Raw genomic sequence first — 11,811 nt, forward strand, 5'->3', positions numbered from 1 at the left:
AAGATGGCTGTGCTGCATTTAGTTGTGCTCTGGCTTGGCTTCGTGTATAGGGGCGAGCTGTGGTTTTGTGCCTTGTGCCAGCCAGATCTGTGTAGGGATTGCAGGGGGGTGCAGCATCCGGAGGTGCCACTATAGTTTGGCTACTGGATGGAGTCTGTAATATGTCTGTGGAGAGGGTCTGGGTTTGGGTCTGGTGTGGTTGATTGGTGACGGCGTTCTGTGTGCCTCTGGTTCTGGTGTCGGTTTTTGTGGGGAGGGCTAATTTCCAGATGTCTGGCAGGCGGGACGTGTCGTCACGCTTGTTCATGTTGTGAGGGTGTTTCTCTATCTCGATGGCTTCCATGATTATTCTCTTGTGGTGATGTTCCATGTTAAAGAGCAATTTGGAATCTGCAAAATTAATTTCGTGACCTGTTTCTTTCATGTGTTGGAAAAGAGAGGAAGTTTTTTCTTCTTTTTTGACGGCATTCTTGTGTTCTGCGATACGTGCATTTATTCGTCTGTTTGTTTGTCCAATGTACGTGGCTGGGCAGACTTTGCAGGGTATTTCATAGACCCCTTGGTTTTCCAGCTGGATTTTGTCTTTTGGGTTTCTGAGGATATTGGCTATTTTTTGGTTGGTGCAGAAGGCTGTTTTGATATTGTGTTTATGGAGGATTTTGCTGATTTTGTCTGTAGTGCCCTTGATATAAGGAAGGAGGGCCATGCCATTGTTTTCTTCTGTGTCTTGGTTTTTGGGGGGTGTTTCTTTTTGGATTAGCTTCGTAACCCTGTTTTTCTGGTATCCATTGGCGATTAACACATTTGAGAGATTCTGTAACTCAGTTGTCAAGTGGTCTTTGTCAGCCAGGCGTTTGGTTCTGGAGATGAGAGTCTTGGCTACGGAGTTTATTTGTGCAGGGTGGTGGTGTGATTGTGCATGTAAGTAGCGGTTGGTGTGTGTTTTTTTCTGGTAGATAGTGTGTCCTAGGGAGCCATCAGGTTTTTTGTAGATTAGGACGTCAAGAAAGGGGAGTTGGTTGTTGTCTTCTATTTCCATAGTGAATTGTATTTTGGGGTGTAGGCTGTTGAGATGTGTGAGGAAGCTATCTAGTTTTTCTTTCCCGTGTGGCCAAATTACAAAGGTGTCGTCAACATATCTGAGCCAAAGTTTGGGTTTGTGTTCTGACTTGTCTAAAGCATTGGTTTCAAAGTGTTCCATGTACAAATTTGCGATGACCGGTGAGAGGGGTGATCCCATAGGTGCTCCTTCTATCTGTTTGTATCTTTGTCCATTGTGGATGAAGTACGTGTTGGTTAGGCAGTGGTTGGTCAGGTCCAGGATGTATTTGGGGGGGTTGTATTTGTTTTGAATGGCTGTCAAGGCTTCATTAATGGGCACTTGAGTGAAGAGAGATACAACATCGAAGCTCACAAGTAGGTCATCGGGATGTAGGTATTGCTTCTTTATTGTTTCTATGAACTGGAAGGAGTTAGTAACGTGTGAAGCGATGGATTCTGCATAGGGCTGAAGTTGCTTAGCGAGAAATTTAGCGAGATTTTGTAGAGGTGAGCCTATGGAGCTGACTATTGGTCTGTGGTCTGACTATTGGTCTGTGTATCTACGGTCTCCCCAAGATACACAAAGAAGGAACACCACTCAGACCAATAGTCAGCTCCATAGGCTCACCTCTACAAAATCTCGCTAAATTTCAACATCACATTTTATCAAAAAACATATCATCCTTAAATTCCCCTCCTGTTTTTTCCCTCCGCCCCTCCCCAAAAACATAACCCCCCCCAGACTTCCCTCAGCTCCTCTCTCTGGTTTATCAACATATGTTATTTTCTGCCTGTAACAAAACTGTACAGATCCTTAATTAATCTATCTGAATGTTATCAATAAAAAGTTTGTGAATGTTTATTCAAAGCCTGCCAAGGAGTCCAGTTCATTTTGTTGTTTCTTTAAATACTTTGTAAAGGGTTCCCATTCATCTTTAAAATCACAGTTATCCTTGTAGTTTATCTGTCAATTTTGCCAATTCCGCGTAGTCCATCAATTTCTTTTGCCATAGTTCTTGTTGGGAAACTGTGTACGTGCAGCTACTCACACAGAGTCAATTAAAGTTTGGCAGACAGCCGGAAGGCAATCTGAAGGAGTAAGTCTGCCTGGAGATAACAGAGACATGGAGACAGCTCCCTGATTGGTCAAGCTCTCTCAAGGGAGTGATAATTAATGGCCCACTAACTGGAATGTGTGAGTTCAGTGTTCAGAAGTTCAATAGTTCTGTGTGTCAGTGTAGGAGTTGTGAGTCATGTCAGAGAGAGCTAGCAAAAGATCTGTGTTCTGTTCCTGTAAATAGTCCATTGTATATAATAAACACCTAACTACAAGTTCCTGGTTCCTGCTTCGTCTATCCTGCTGCAGCCAAGTTGCCAATTGCTTCTGTGGATTCTGCGTTTACTCTGCTAGGTTTGGCTAAGGTCCTACAACTAATCAGAAAGTTGTGAAACACCAAATAGGTTTTGCCAATAGTTCTTTAGTCGGGATTTCCTCGTTCTTACATCCTTGTGCTAGTAAGACTTTTGCCACTGTTGTCGCATACATAAAGATATTTTCCAATTTCCTTGGCAGGTCTTTTCCTACAATCCCTAACAAAAATGCTTCAGATTTTTAAAAAAATGTTAATTGGAACATTTTCTTCAGTTTGTTATATATCATTTCCCAAAACTTTTAGATTTCATTACAACATATGCATTAAACATATGATAAAAGGTCCCTTCTTTTTCTTTGCACTGTGTGTGGTGTTTTCAGTCAGTCTCGTTGTTGGGAAATTTGATTGGCAAATTCCAATATGAAGCAGAGTTGAGAAGCCACAGGCTTTTGTACTTTCTAAACATTCCACTGCAGTTCTCTACTTTATAAACATTAACCCAAACACACATTCCAGAATACCTCCCTTTTTAACAGTGTGAGTTTTGAAACAAAGTATGTTTAGAAATGCATATTTTTTGGGGGGGGATGTTAAAATACATATTTCAATTAGTTGTTTTTAATCACAAATTAACATGGAGTCAGGACTGCATGGACTTAGGTATGAGTTCATCTGAAAATGACATGGGCTTGAAAGAGATTGATTTGTTCACCCCTGGTTGCAGCTTGTAAAGAAATTCTCCATATCTTATTGAGTAGAAAGAACATTTTGCAATATTGCTGTAGACCTGCAGGCCCCATTGCAGGTAGTTGTCATAAAGGCCAGTCCATCAGCCCACTCTTGGATATACAGTGGTACCTCAGGTTACATACGCTTCAGGTTATATACGCTTCAGGTTGCAGACTCTGCTAACCCAGAAATAGTTCCTTGGGTTAAGAACTTTGCTTCAGGATGAGAACAGAAATTGCGTGGCAGTGGCGGTGCAGCGGCAGTGGGAGACCCCATTAGCTAAAGTGGTGCTTCGGGTTAAGAACAGTTTCAGGTTAAGAACGAACCTCTGGAACGAATTAAGTACGTAACCAGAGGTACCACTGTACAGTATACAGATTCCCTCCCCATTTTCTCACTTTTAAAGAACTGTTTATATTTTACCACTGTAGCACTAATATAGAACAAAAGTAAGTGTGTGTGTGTGTGTGTGTGTGTGTGCGCGCGCGCAATCTCTCTCTCTCTCTCTCTTTGGAAATAAGGAAAAGCAAAGTCTCCCTCTGGTCATAAAGCCCAATTGTAGCGTTAACCTTCATTTTTATTTATTTATTTAAAATGATCTATCTCGCCATTTCTGGCCCGAATGGGACCCCAGGTAGCTCACAGCGCAACCAAAGAACATTGACAACCATAAAAACCAATAAAAAACCAATAACATAAATAAAAATACAATATAGAGTAGAAAGAACTGTGGAGCCAGCTTAGCCCTCATTTCCTTTCTCCCCAAGCCCTGGAAAAGAAAAAAGATTTCCCTTCTTTCTCAAAAGATTTTCCCCTTCTTTTTCTGCAGTGTGCATTCCTTTGGGTGGGGAAGTTCTTTTGGCAGAACCATCCCTCTCTCCTGACTTTATTGCCATATATAAAACATTTGCATACCACCACTCATTAAAAGTCCATAGCATATAAAAATATAACAACAGTCCAGTAAGCTTGGTAGCAAGGAGCAGCAAATACCTGAGGGAGCAAGTGTGATTTTTGCAAGCACTCAAAACTTGTTTATGTTGTGTTTCAGGAGGGAGGTGATTCAACAAAGGGGAGCCTTTGACAGAAGAGACCCTCCCCTTGGGCTGCAGGAATGGGGAACCTGTGAGCCTTCAGATGTTAGACATATCCCACCAACCATGTTGGTTGGAGTTGAATGGGAGTTTGGAGTTCATTCATATTTTGACAGCAGAGACATCACCTTGCCAACAAAGGTCCGTATAGGTAAAGTTATGGTTTTCCCAGTAGTGATGTATGGAAGTGAGAGCTGAACCATAAAGAAGACTGATCGCCAAAGAATTGATGCTTTTGAATTATGGTGCTGGAGGAGACTCTTGAGAGTCCCATGGACTGCAAGAAGAACAAACCTTTCCATTCTGAAGGAAATCAGCCCTGAGTGCTCACTGGAAGGACAGATCCTAAGCTGAGGCTCCAATACTTTGGCCACCTCATGAGAAGAGAAGACTCCCTGGAAAAGACCCTGATGTTGGGAAAGATGGAGGGCACAAGGAGAAGGGGAGGACAGAGGACGAGATGGTTGGACAGTGTTCTCGAAGCTACCAGCATGAGTTTGACCAAACTGCGGAAGGCAGTGGAAGACAGAAGTGCCTGGCGTGCTCTGGTCCAGGGGGTCATGAAGAGTCGGACACAACTAAATGACTAAACAACAACAACATATTTTGACTGGCCTTCCCTGTGACATTCTTGGTCCTCACTAAATGGAGGCTGGGATACTCTTATGCTATTGAAGTTCTGTTTTGTTTATTTTTTTTAATCAATATTTTATTATTGGTTAACACTGACTTTTTATAAAGGCAATTATTATTGTTGTAAAGGTAAAAAAAAAAAGGGAAAGGATCCCTCAATGGTTAAGTCCAGTCAAAGGCAACTATGGGGTTGCAGCGCTCATCTCGCTTTTAGGCCGAGGGAGCTGGCGTTTGTCCACAGACAGCTTTCCGGGTCATGTGGCCAGCATGGCTAAACCGCTTCTGGAGCAACGGGACACCGTGACAGAAACCAGAGCACACAGAAACACAGTTTACCTTCCCATCGCAGCGGTACCTATTTATCTACTTGCACTGGCATGCTTTCGAACTGCTAGGTTGGCAGGAGCTGGGACAGAGCAACGGGAGCTGACCCTGTTGCATGGATTTGAACCACCGACCTTCCGATCGGCAAGTCCAAGAGGCTCAGTGCTTTAGACCACAGCGCCACCTGCATCCCTTATTGTTGTTGTAAGTTGCTTTCGATGGGTTATGTCCCTGTGGAGATGGCAGTATTGAGTCTGTGGCTCATGGGCTTGCACTCTTTATAAATATTTGAGGAGTGCGTTTATGACCCCTCTATTATTGTCCACGCTGGGTCACTCAACCATTGCTACTGTGTCTTTACTTTTAGCAGATCAAGATGATCAGGTCTCAGCAAAAAACTGCAAGGATTTTAGCATGGGCAGTTAGAATAAGATCTATTATTTGATTATTGATGTAAATCCCCAAAGTAGTAGTTTCTACCTCTATCTTCAGTACATCGAGCGGTAGACTCGTAATCTGGTGAACCGGGTTCGATTCCCTACTCCTCCACATGCAGCTGCTGGGTGACCTTGGGCCAGTCACACTTCTTTGAAGTCCCTCAGCCCCACTCACCTCACAGAGTGTTTGTTGTGGGGGAAGAAGGAAAAGGAGAATGTTAGCCGCTTTGAGACTCCTTAAAGGGAGTGAAAGGCGGGATATCAATTCCAAACTCTTCTTCTTCTACATTTTATTTTATTTTATTGCCATGGTTAGTGGCTGATGCAAATTAAGATTCTCCTGATTCTGATTCTGCTTTGGATGGGCTTTGCTGAGAAAGCAGTATAGCAATATTTTAGCAAAAATAAAGGAACTGGAGGGTCATAGGTGGGAACTACTACAGAAGACAGTTCAACTGTATGTACAGTGGTACCTGTGGTTAAGTACTTAATTTGTTCCGGAGGTCCGTTCTTAACCTGAAACTGCTCTTAACCTGAGACACCATTTTAGCTAATGGGGCCTCCCGCTGCCTCCGCGCCACCGCCACACGATTTCTGTTCTTATCCTGAAGCAAAGTTCTTAACCCGAGGTACTATGTCTGGGTTAGCGGAATCTGTAACCTGAAGTGTCTGTAACCTGAAGCGTATGTAACCCGAGGTACCACTGTACAGTACTGAGCATTTTCTGTGATGGAGAGTTCCTTTGGACAGCTTTGATAAGGCTTAAAAATACGTGGGAAATACAACGTTGATTGTCACTACGTGTTGGTTCCTGACAAGTTCCTGATTGCTGTTAGTCTTTCTCCTCTCCATCAGCAGTGGGCTTAATAGGAAAAAGAATTCGTTGAAAATGGAAAGTTTGCCATGAAGCCCGCTATTAAAATAATTGCACATCTTTTAATGGTCTGAAGCAGACGTTGCTTGCACTGCACATTATATCCACTTTGTTTCCATAGTAATGGGGAGGGCAGGAAAACCCGCAAATAAGTTGCTAAGTAATCATGGGGGCATTTCATTTTTTTAAGTGCTTCACTTGCACTCTCTCAGAAAGAGGTGAGGTGGCATGAATAAATGAGTGGTTTAAGTTATAACACCAATCCACATCACAGAATTACATCTCATAATAAAGGTATTTTCCAGAAAGAAAAACTGCCTTTATGTCAAAGAGCTTTTGGGCGGCTCATGCCCAGTGTGCAAATTGAAATGGAGGTTTCTGAGGCAGGACAAACATTTTGTTTGGCTCCAAGCTTTTGGCTTATAAACAGAAGCCCTCACACACACACACACAAACACACACCAATTATATTCAATGATGTTTGGGAATTCCAAGAAACCAAAACCATCAGTGCTGTGTTGAAAGGCTCAGCCCACCATCTTCATTCAAAATGGCATCTGATGGTATCTAAACGTGGACAAAAACCTGCTCTTTGATCTTAGAAATCACCATGCAAAATTTGGTTATGGTATCTAAAGTGGTGCTGAAACAGTGAACAAGCGACTTTCCAAAATATACCAGAAATATGTGTTTGTCTGCACACACATGTGTGTATGTATGCATAGTGTATATGAGAATTCTGCTAGTAAGTTTCCTGAGCAAGGTCTGTACAAAGCTTTACTGAATATTAATGTTGAACTCTGATGCAACTGTTATTTAGTACATTGCATGTTCGCCACTTAGCGTTTCTACCATATTAAGCGATATATGAATTGCATGGATAAACAAAACAAGGCAAAACCGAAGTGTTTGCTTTCCATTTGCTTGGATAGTTCTTAGCTTCTAACTAAGCCCTGTTACTTGATGGCCGGAAGGGGTCTGGCCCACTCAAAATCATTCGGTGCTTGAAGGTTTGGTCTTTTATTTGCTTCTTGATAAACAGATACATAAAAAGCCCAGCAAAGCAAAAGCTGTAAACCAGGCGTAGGCAAACTCGGCCCTCCAGATGTTTTGGGACTACAATTCCCATCATCCCTGACCACTGGTCCTGTTAGCTAGGGATGATGGGAGTTGTAGTCCCAAAACATCTGGAGGGCCGAGTTTGCCTATGCCTGCTGTAAACCCACAAGGAGGCTGATTAAACATCAGTGTGCAGGGAAGCCCTTTGAGAGTACTTTGTTGCTACCAGTTCTTCTTTCTTTCCCCCATGGGACAACCATTTTATAGGCATACATGCTCCAGGTGGCTTATATTTCATACACCAGACCCAGTGTCCCTATTTTCCAGGGACATCCCTGATTTAGAGAAGCCATCCCGGTTTCTGTTTTGATCCAGGAATGTCCCACTTTTCCTTAGGACGTCCCTATTTTCATTGGAGAAATGTTTGAGGGTATGGAGTTATTTAACTGCTGAGCTGTCAAAAGGCAATCTTGTATAGGGAAGCTTTAAAAAAAATGTTTTATTATGGTTTTATATGTGTTGGAAGCTGCCCAGAGTGGCTGGGGCAAGCCAGTAAGATGTGTGGCGTATAAACAGTAAAATTCACATTATGGAATGGGATGTCCCTATTCTCATCAGAGAAATGTTGGAGCGGATGCATACATGAAGGACATGAAACTCCAGCAGTCCTTAAATTTAACATGCACATCCTTATGTTACAATGATGACAACATATGCCCTATGTTCACCCTGGGTGGTTGCTGTTGTTTTTTTTTGTAATGTCTGAAGTGGAGACTAAACAACTAGTTTCCTATTCATGTTCCCATATCTTCCTTGTATAGTTTGGACCACTTGAGACCCAGGTTGAGATCTGTGAAGTTCATATGTGGGTACAGCTCAGGCTTATTGACTGGAATTGACCGTCCAGCGGTCCTTTACCTTTTTTTTTACCACTGGGATATCTCTAATTTGTCTCCCTTTTGCACATGAGGTCATTGGAAATAGCCAAGAGCACAACATAACTGTTGCACCAGCAATAGGGAGACCTAAGTGTGCAACTGATGGTGGATCTTGTGGGATGTAATCCATTGGTGCAGTCAAATGCAACATTCCTTATTTCCCTAGGGTGGCCACATGCAGGGGGACATCCAGTCAAGGTAACTTCCTGTTCCACTGGTTTGGAGCAATCCTCCCCCTGCGCGTGACTTGGGAGATGGCCCTGGCCCTGGCTGGCTCCGCAAAAGAGCTGAGTCATGCAGCCATTTTCTCAGTCTAGCTCCGTTGTCTTGTTCTTTCTCTTGCTTGCTGCTCTCCTGCAGCCATTTTGTTGTCTTAATGAATGAATGAATTTATTAATACGGTCACAGACCAGCCGCAACACACACAATATCGCAGATCATAAAATATATATATATCAGAAATACAAAGGACAATATGAATATAACAAGAATTTAAATATACAAATTAAAATTAATTATTAGCGTGCTCCCTGTTTGGGGTTTGGTCATTATGGGATACCACTTGCTTCCTGCGATTGATTGCAGACACACAGAATTTGGCTACTTTTAATGTAGTCTTGGGATTCTTGTCCTCTAGCAGTAGTTTTAAACTATGGTATTCCGATACTTTCCTGGACTTTTGCAAAACAGGTGTAATAAAAGTCAAACGTATATCCTCATAAAGACAGCAACGTAATAGTACGTGTGGAGCAGTTTCAACTTCCAACGAGCCACAAGGGCAGACCCGTGCTGTATATGGTTTACCCTCAAATCTGCCTGTTGTCTTAATGTAATTTTTGCAGTCTCCTGGCTCTCAGCCAGCAACACCTGAGTTCAGTCTCCATATGAGATGAACTCGCAGTTTGTTGTGTAACTACCAAGTAAAGTCTGCCTTTCAGGGATCAAACTGTGAACTGAAATGTGAGTCAACGTTTTGTTGCTTTACTCAGAAAGACTCTTGTGTCTTTATTCTTTTAAGAGGGATCAAAAGGGAGACACCAGGAATAAACTCAACTAAGAGATTCAAACAGATCTGCAAACAAGCTTCCAGCTATATTGAAGGGAATCTGTTCTCCTACATCACTTCACTCGCATGAGGGAAGGAAGGATAATACTTATTCAATATATCCTTTCCTACTATCCTTAACATTCCCACAGATCTTGGGGCATCTTAGGTGTGGATTTTGGCTCAGCATGAGCACCCAGCTCTGGTCAAAGAAAGGAGCTGCAATGAAAGATTGCATACCCTCCGACATTTCTCCAAATATCTTAAGGGCAGGTTCAATCAGCTGCACTCCCTTATTGCAATAAAACTTCATCAAAGCCTCAATGCCTTTCTGTGTCTTTCCCTTCAGTGTCTCCATATGACACCTCCAAGAGAGGTTTTTATTCAGGAATACACCCAGATATCTAAATGAGCAGGTTCATTCTATAGACAGCTGATCTAAGCACCATCTATGCCTAGGACTGTGTCTGCCAGCAATCTCAATCTTGGTACCAGCAAAGTTTATAGATAGGCTTTCCTGTTTACACTATGTGCTGAGGGAAGGCAACGTTAGAAAGGGTGAAAATATTAAATGCCCAGGAATCCAAATCAGAAACTTGATTGGCTTAAGAGAGCCAGTAGTATCTCCTGAGCAACAAAACATTGTTAACGTCTTTTGTGTGACAGGCTGTAGCCATCCTATCTGAGCAAGCTGGATTTTAATTCAAATTGAAATACGTATTGGGAGTGCCTTTCCGATCTGTTTAATGCACTGCTTTTCTTCAACATTGCCGAAGGAAGAGGAGCCCGATGAGGTGGGATGCAGATTCTGAAGTGGACAAAGAGTGGCAATTCATATATGACAAACCAGATTTGAGGGAAGTTTTAGAGGCTGTTTATCCATTGCTGCCAGTCAGATCAAATTTATATCCTTGCCACTTCAGTGACGGATATTACCGTTCACACAGTTGGATAAGTGACCTTGTCAGCATTACTGGGGGAATATATTTTTATGCTGAAATTATTCACAAACTCTCTGGCGCTTTTAAAGGACTGCGGGTACCTTTCGTTAGAATTTTAAAATTGTCACCTGTTCTTCTCTTCACGAGAAGACATGACTTTTTAAATATATAGGGCAAAAGAGTTGTATACTCCTCAATCTTGCAACGTCTATAAAAGCTATGCTGTTGATATTGTTGAAGGGATTATTAGGTTATATGCAATGAAGCTGTTACACAAGGACTTCTGCCTGCACAACAGGGCCCTGTCTCTCCTTCTCTTCTCACTACACCCCCCCCACACACTTATAAATCTGTTCTGGGGTTTTTCCCAACCTCTTGCACTTGTGGGAAGTCCTTTCAGTAACAATCTATCCATATCTCTCTTTGTCTCTCTAGAAGCAGTGCTGGATTTACGTACAAGCTAAACAAGCTATAGCTTAGGGTCCCACTCTCTCTTGGGGGCCCCAAAAAAATTTAAAGGAAAAAAACCTGGGTGTACACTTCCAAAATATAAGATAAAAAACAAATAAAATAAAACCTACATACAGCAACAGTGTTTTGTGTTGTGTAGGCCCCTGTGATGTAAGTAATGGGCCCTGCCTGCTAGCCTGCCCCCTAAAATATCACTGGTTTGCTCATTTTGATATATAGGGTGCCTACATTCTGCATGTGCAAATGGTTTTAGATACCTATTAGGTCCATAAATATAGCATATATTCAACACAAAAAACAGCAACAATTTGTTGTTGACAAAGGACAGCTGGGCATATAAAGAACATACAATCTATGTTCTTTTTAGTTGATTGGTTTCATTTTAAGCAATACATACTAGAAAACTGTTCTTCCTGTTACCCGTTTGCAATCAGCAGTTGATCTGCAACCTTATTCAATCTCTCATGTCTCTTATAACCAGTGTTTTTTTCTGGGGGGACACAGGGGTTTAGCATACCCCTAAACATTTTGTGAATCTAACGGGAGAAGAAACTGATTTTTAAGAAATATTTAGTTTCTTCTCTAGCATGGTGAATCGTCAGTTCCATTGCTACCTCTGATGGTGGCCTCATTTCCTTTCCCAGTGTTTCCTAAGTCTCAGTCAGAAGCGAACATTTAATGTGTGAAGCAGTGTGGAATGAGGATGTGTGATAATATGAGGTAATGCATGTTCTTTGTACTTTTGTCCATTTACTGTATTTGTTTCCCCCAATTTGATCTATAAAATGGTGATTTTCTTGAGTCAAAATGAGAGTACCCCTAAACATTTTGTTAGAAAAAAACACCACTGCT

At 42.0% G+C, this 11,811-nt stretch overlaps 2 long non-coding RNA genes across 7 annotated transcripts in view; one reads left to right on the top strand and one right to left on the bottom strand.

Moving 5' to 3' along the window:
* LOC309541749 overlaps positions 1 to 11,811 on the top strand; it is a 40,335-nt gene that overhangs the window by 26,745 nt on the left and 1,779 nt on the right. For 3 of the 6 annotated variants that reach the window (XR_014223876.1, XR_014223877.1, XR_014223878.1), the window contains exons 2-3: positions 4,195 to 5,398; positions 11,604 to 11,679. This is a non-coding gene — a long non-coding RNA (uncharacterized lncRNA). The remainder of the gene's footprint in view (positions 1 to 4,194; positions 5,399 to 11,603; positions 11,680 to 11,811) is intronic. The other 3 variants (XR_014223879.1, XR_014223880.1, XR_014223881.1) reach the window with 1 other exon arrangement.
* LOC309541803 overlaps positions 1 to 11,811 on the bottom strand; it is a 40,892-nt gene that overhangs the window by 6,552 nt on the left and 22,529 nt on the right. The window lies entirely within an intron of this gene.

This window comes from Podarcis vaucheri, assembly GCF_965113315.1.
Source record: "Podarcis vaucheri genome assembly, chromosome: 10".
Classification (NCBI taxonomy): domain Eukaryota; kingdom Metazoa; phylum Chordata; class Lepidosauria; order Squamata; family Lacertidae; genus Podarcis; species Podarcis vaucheri.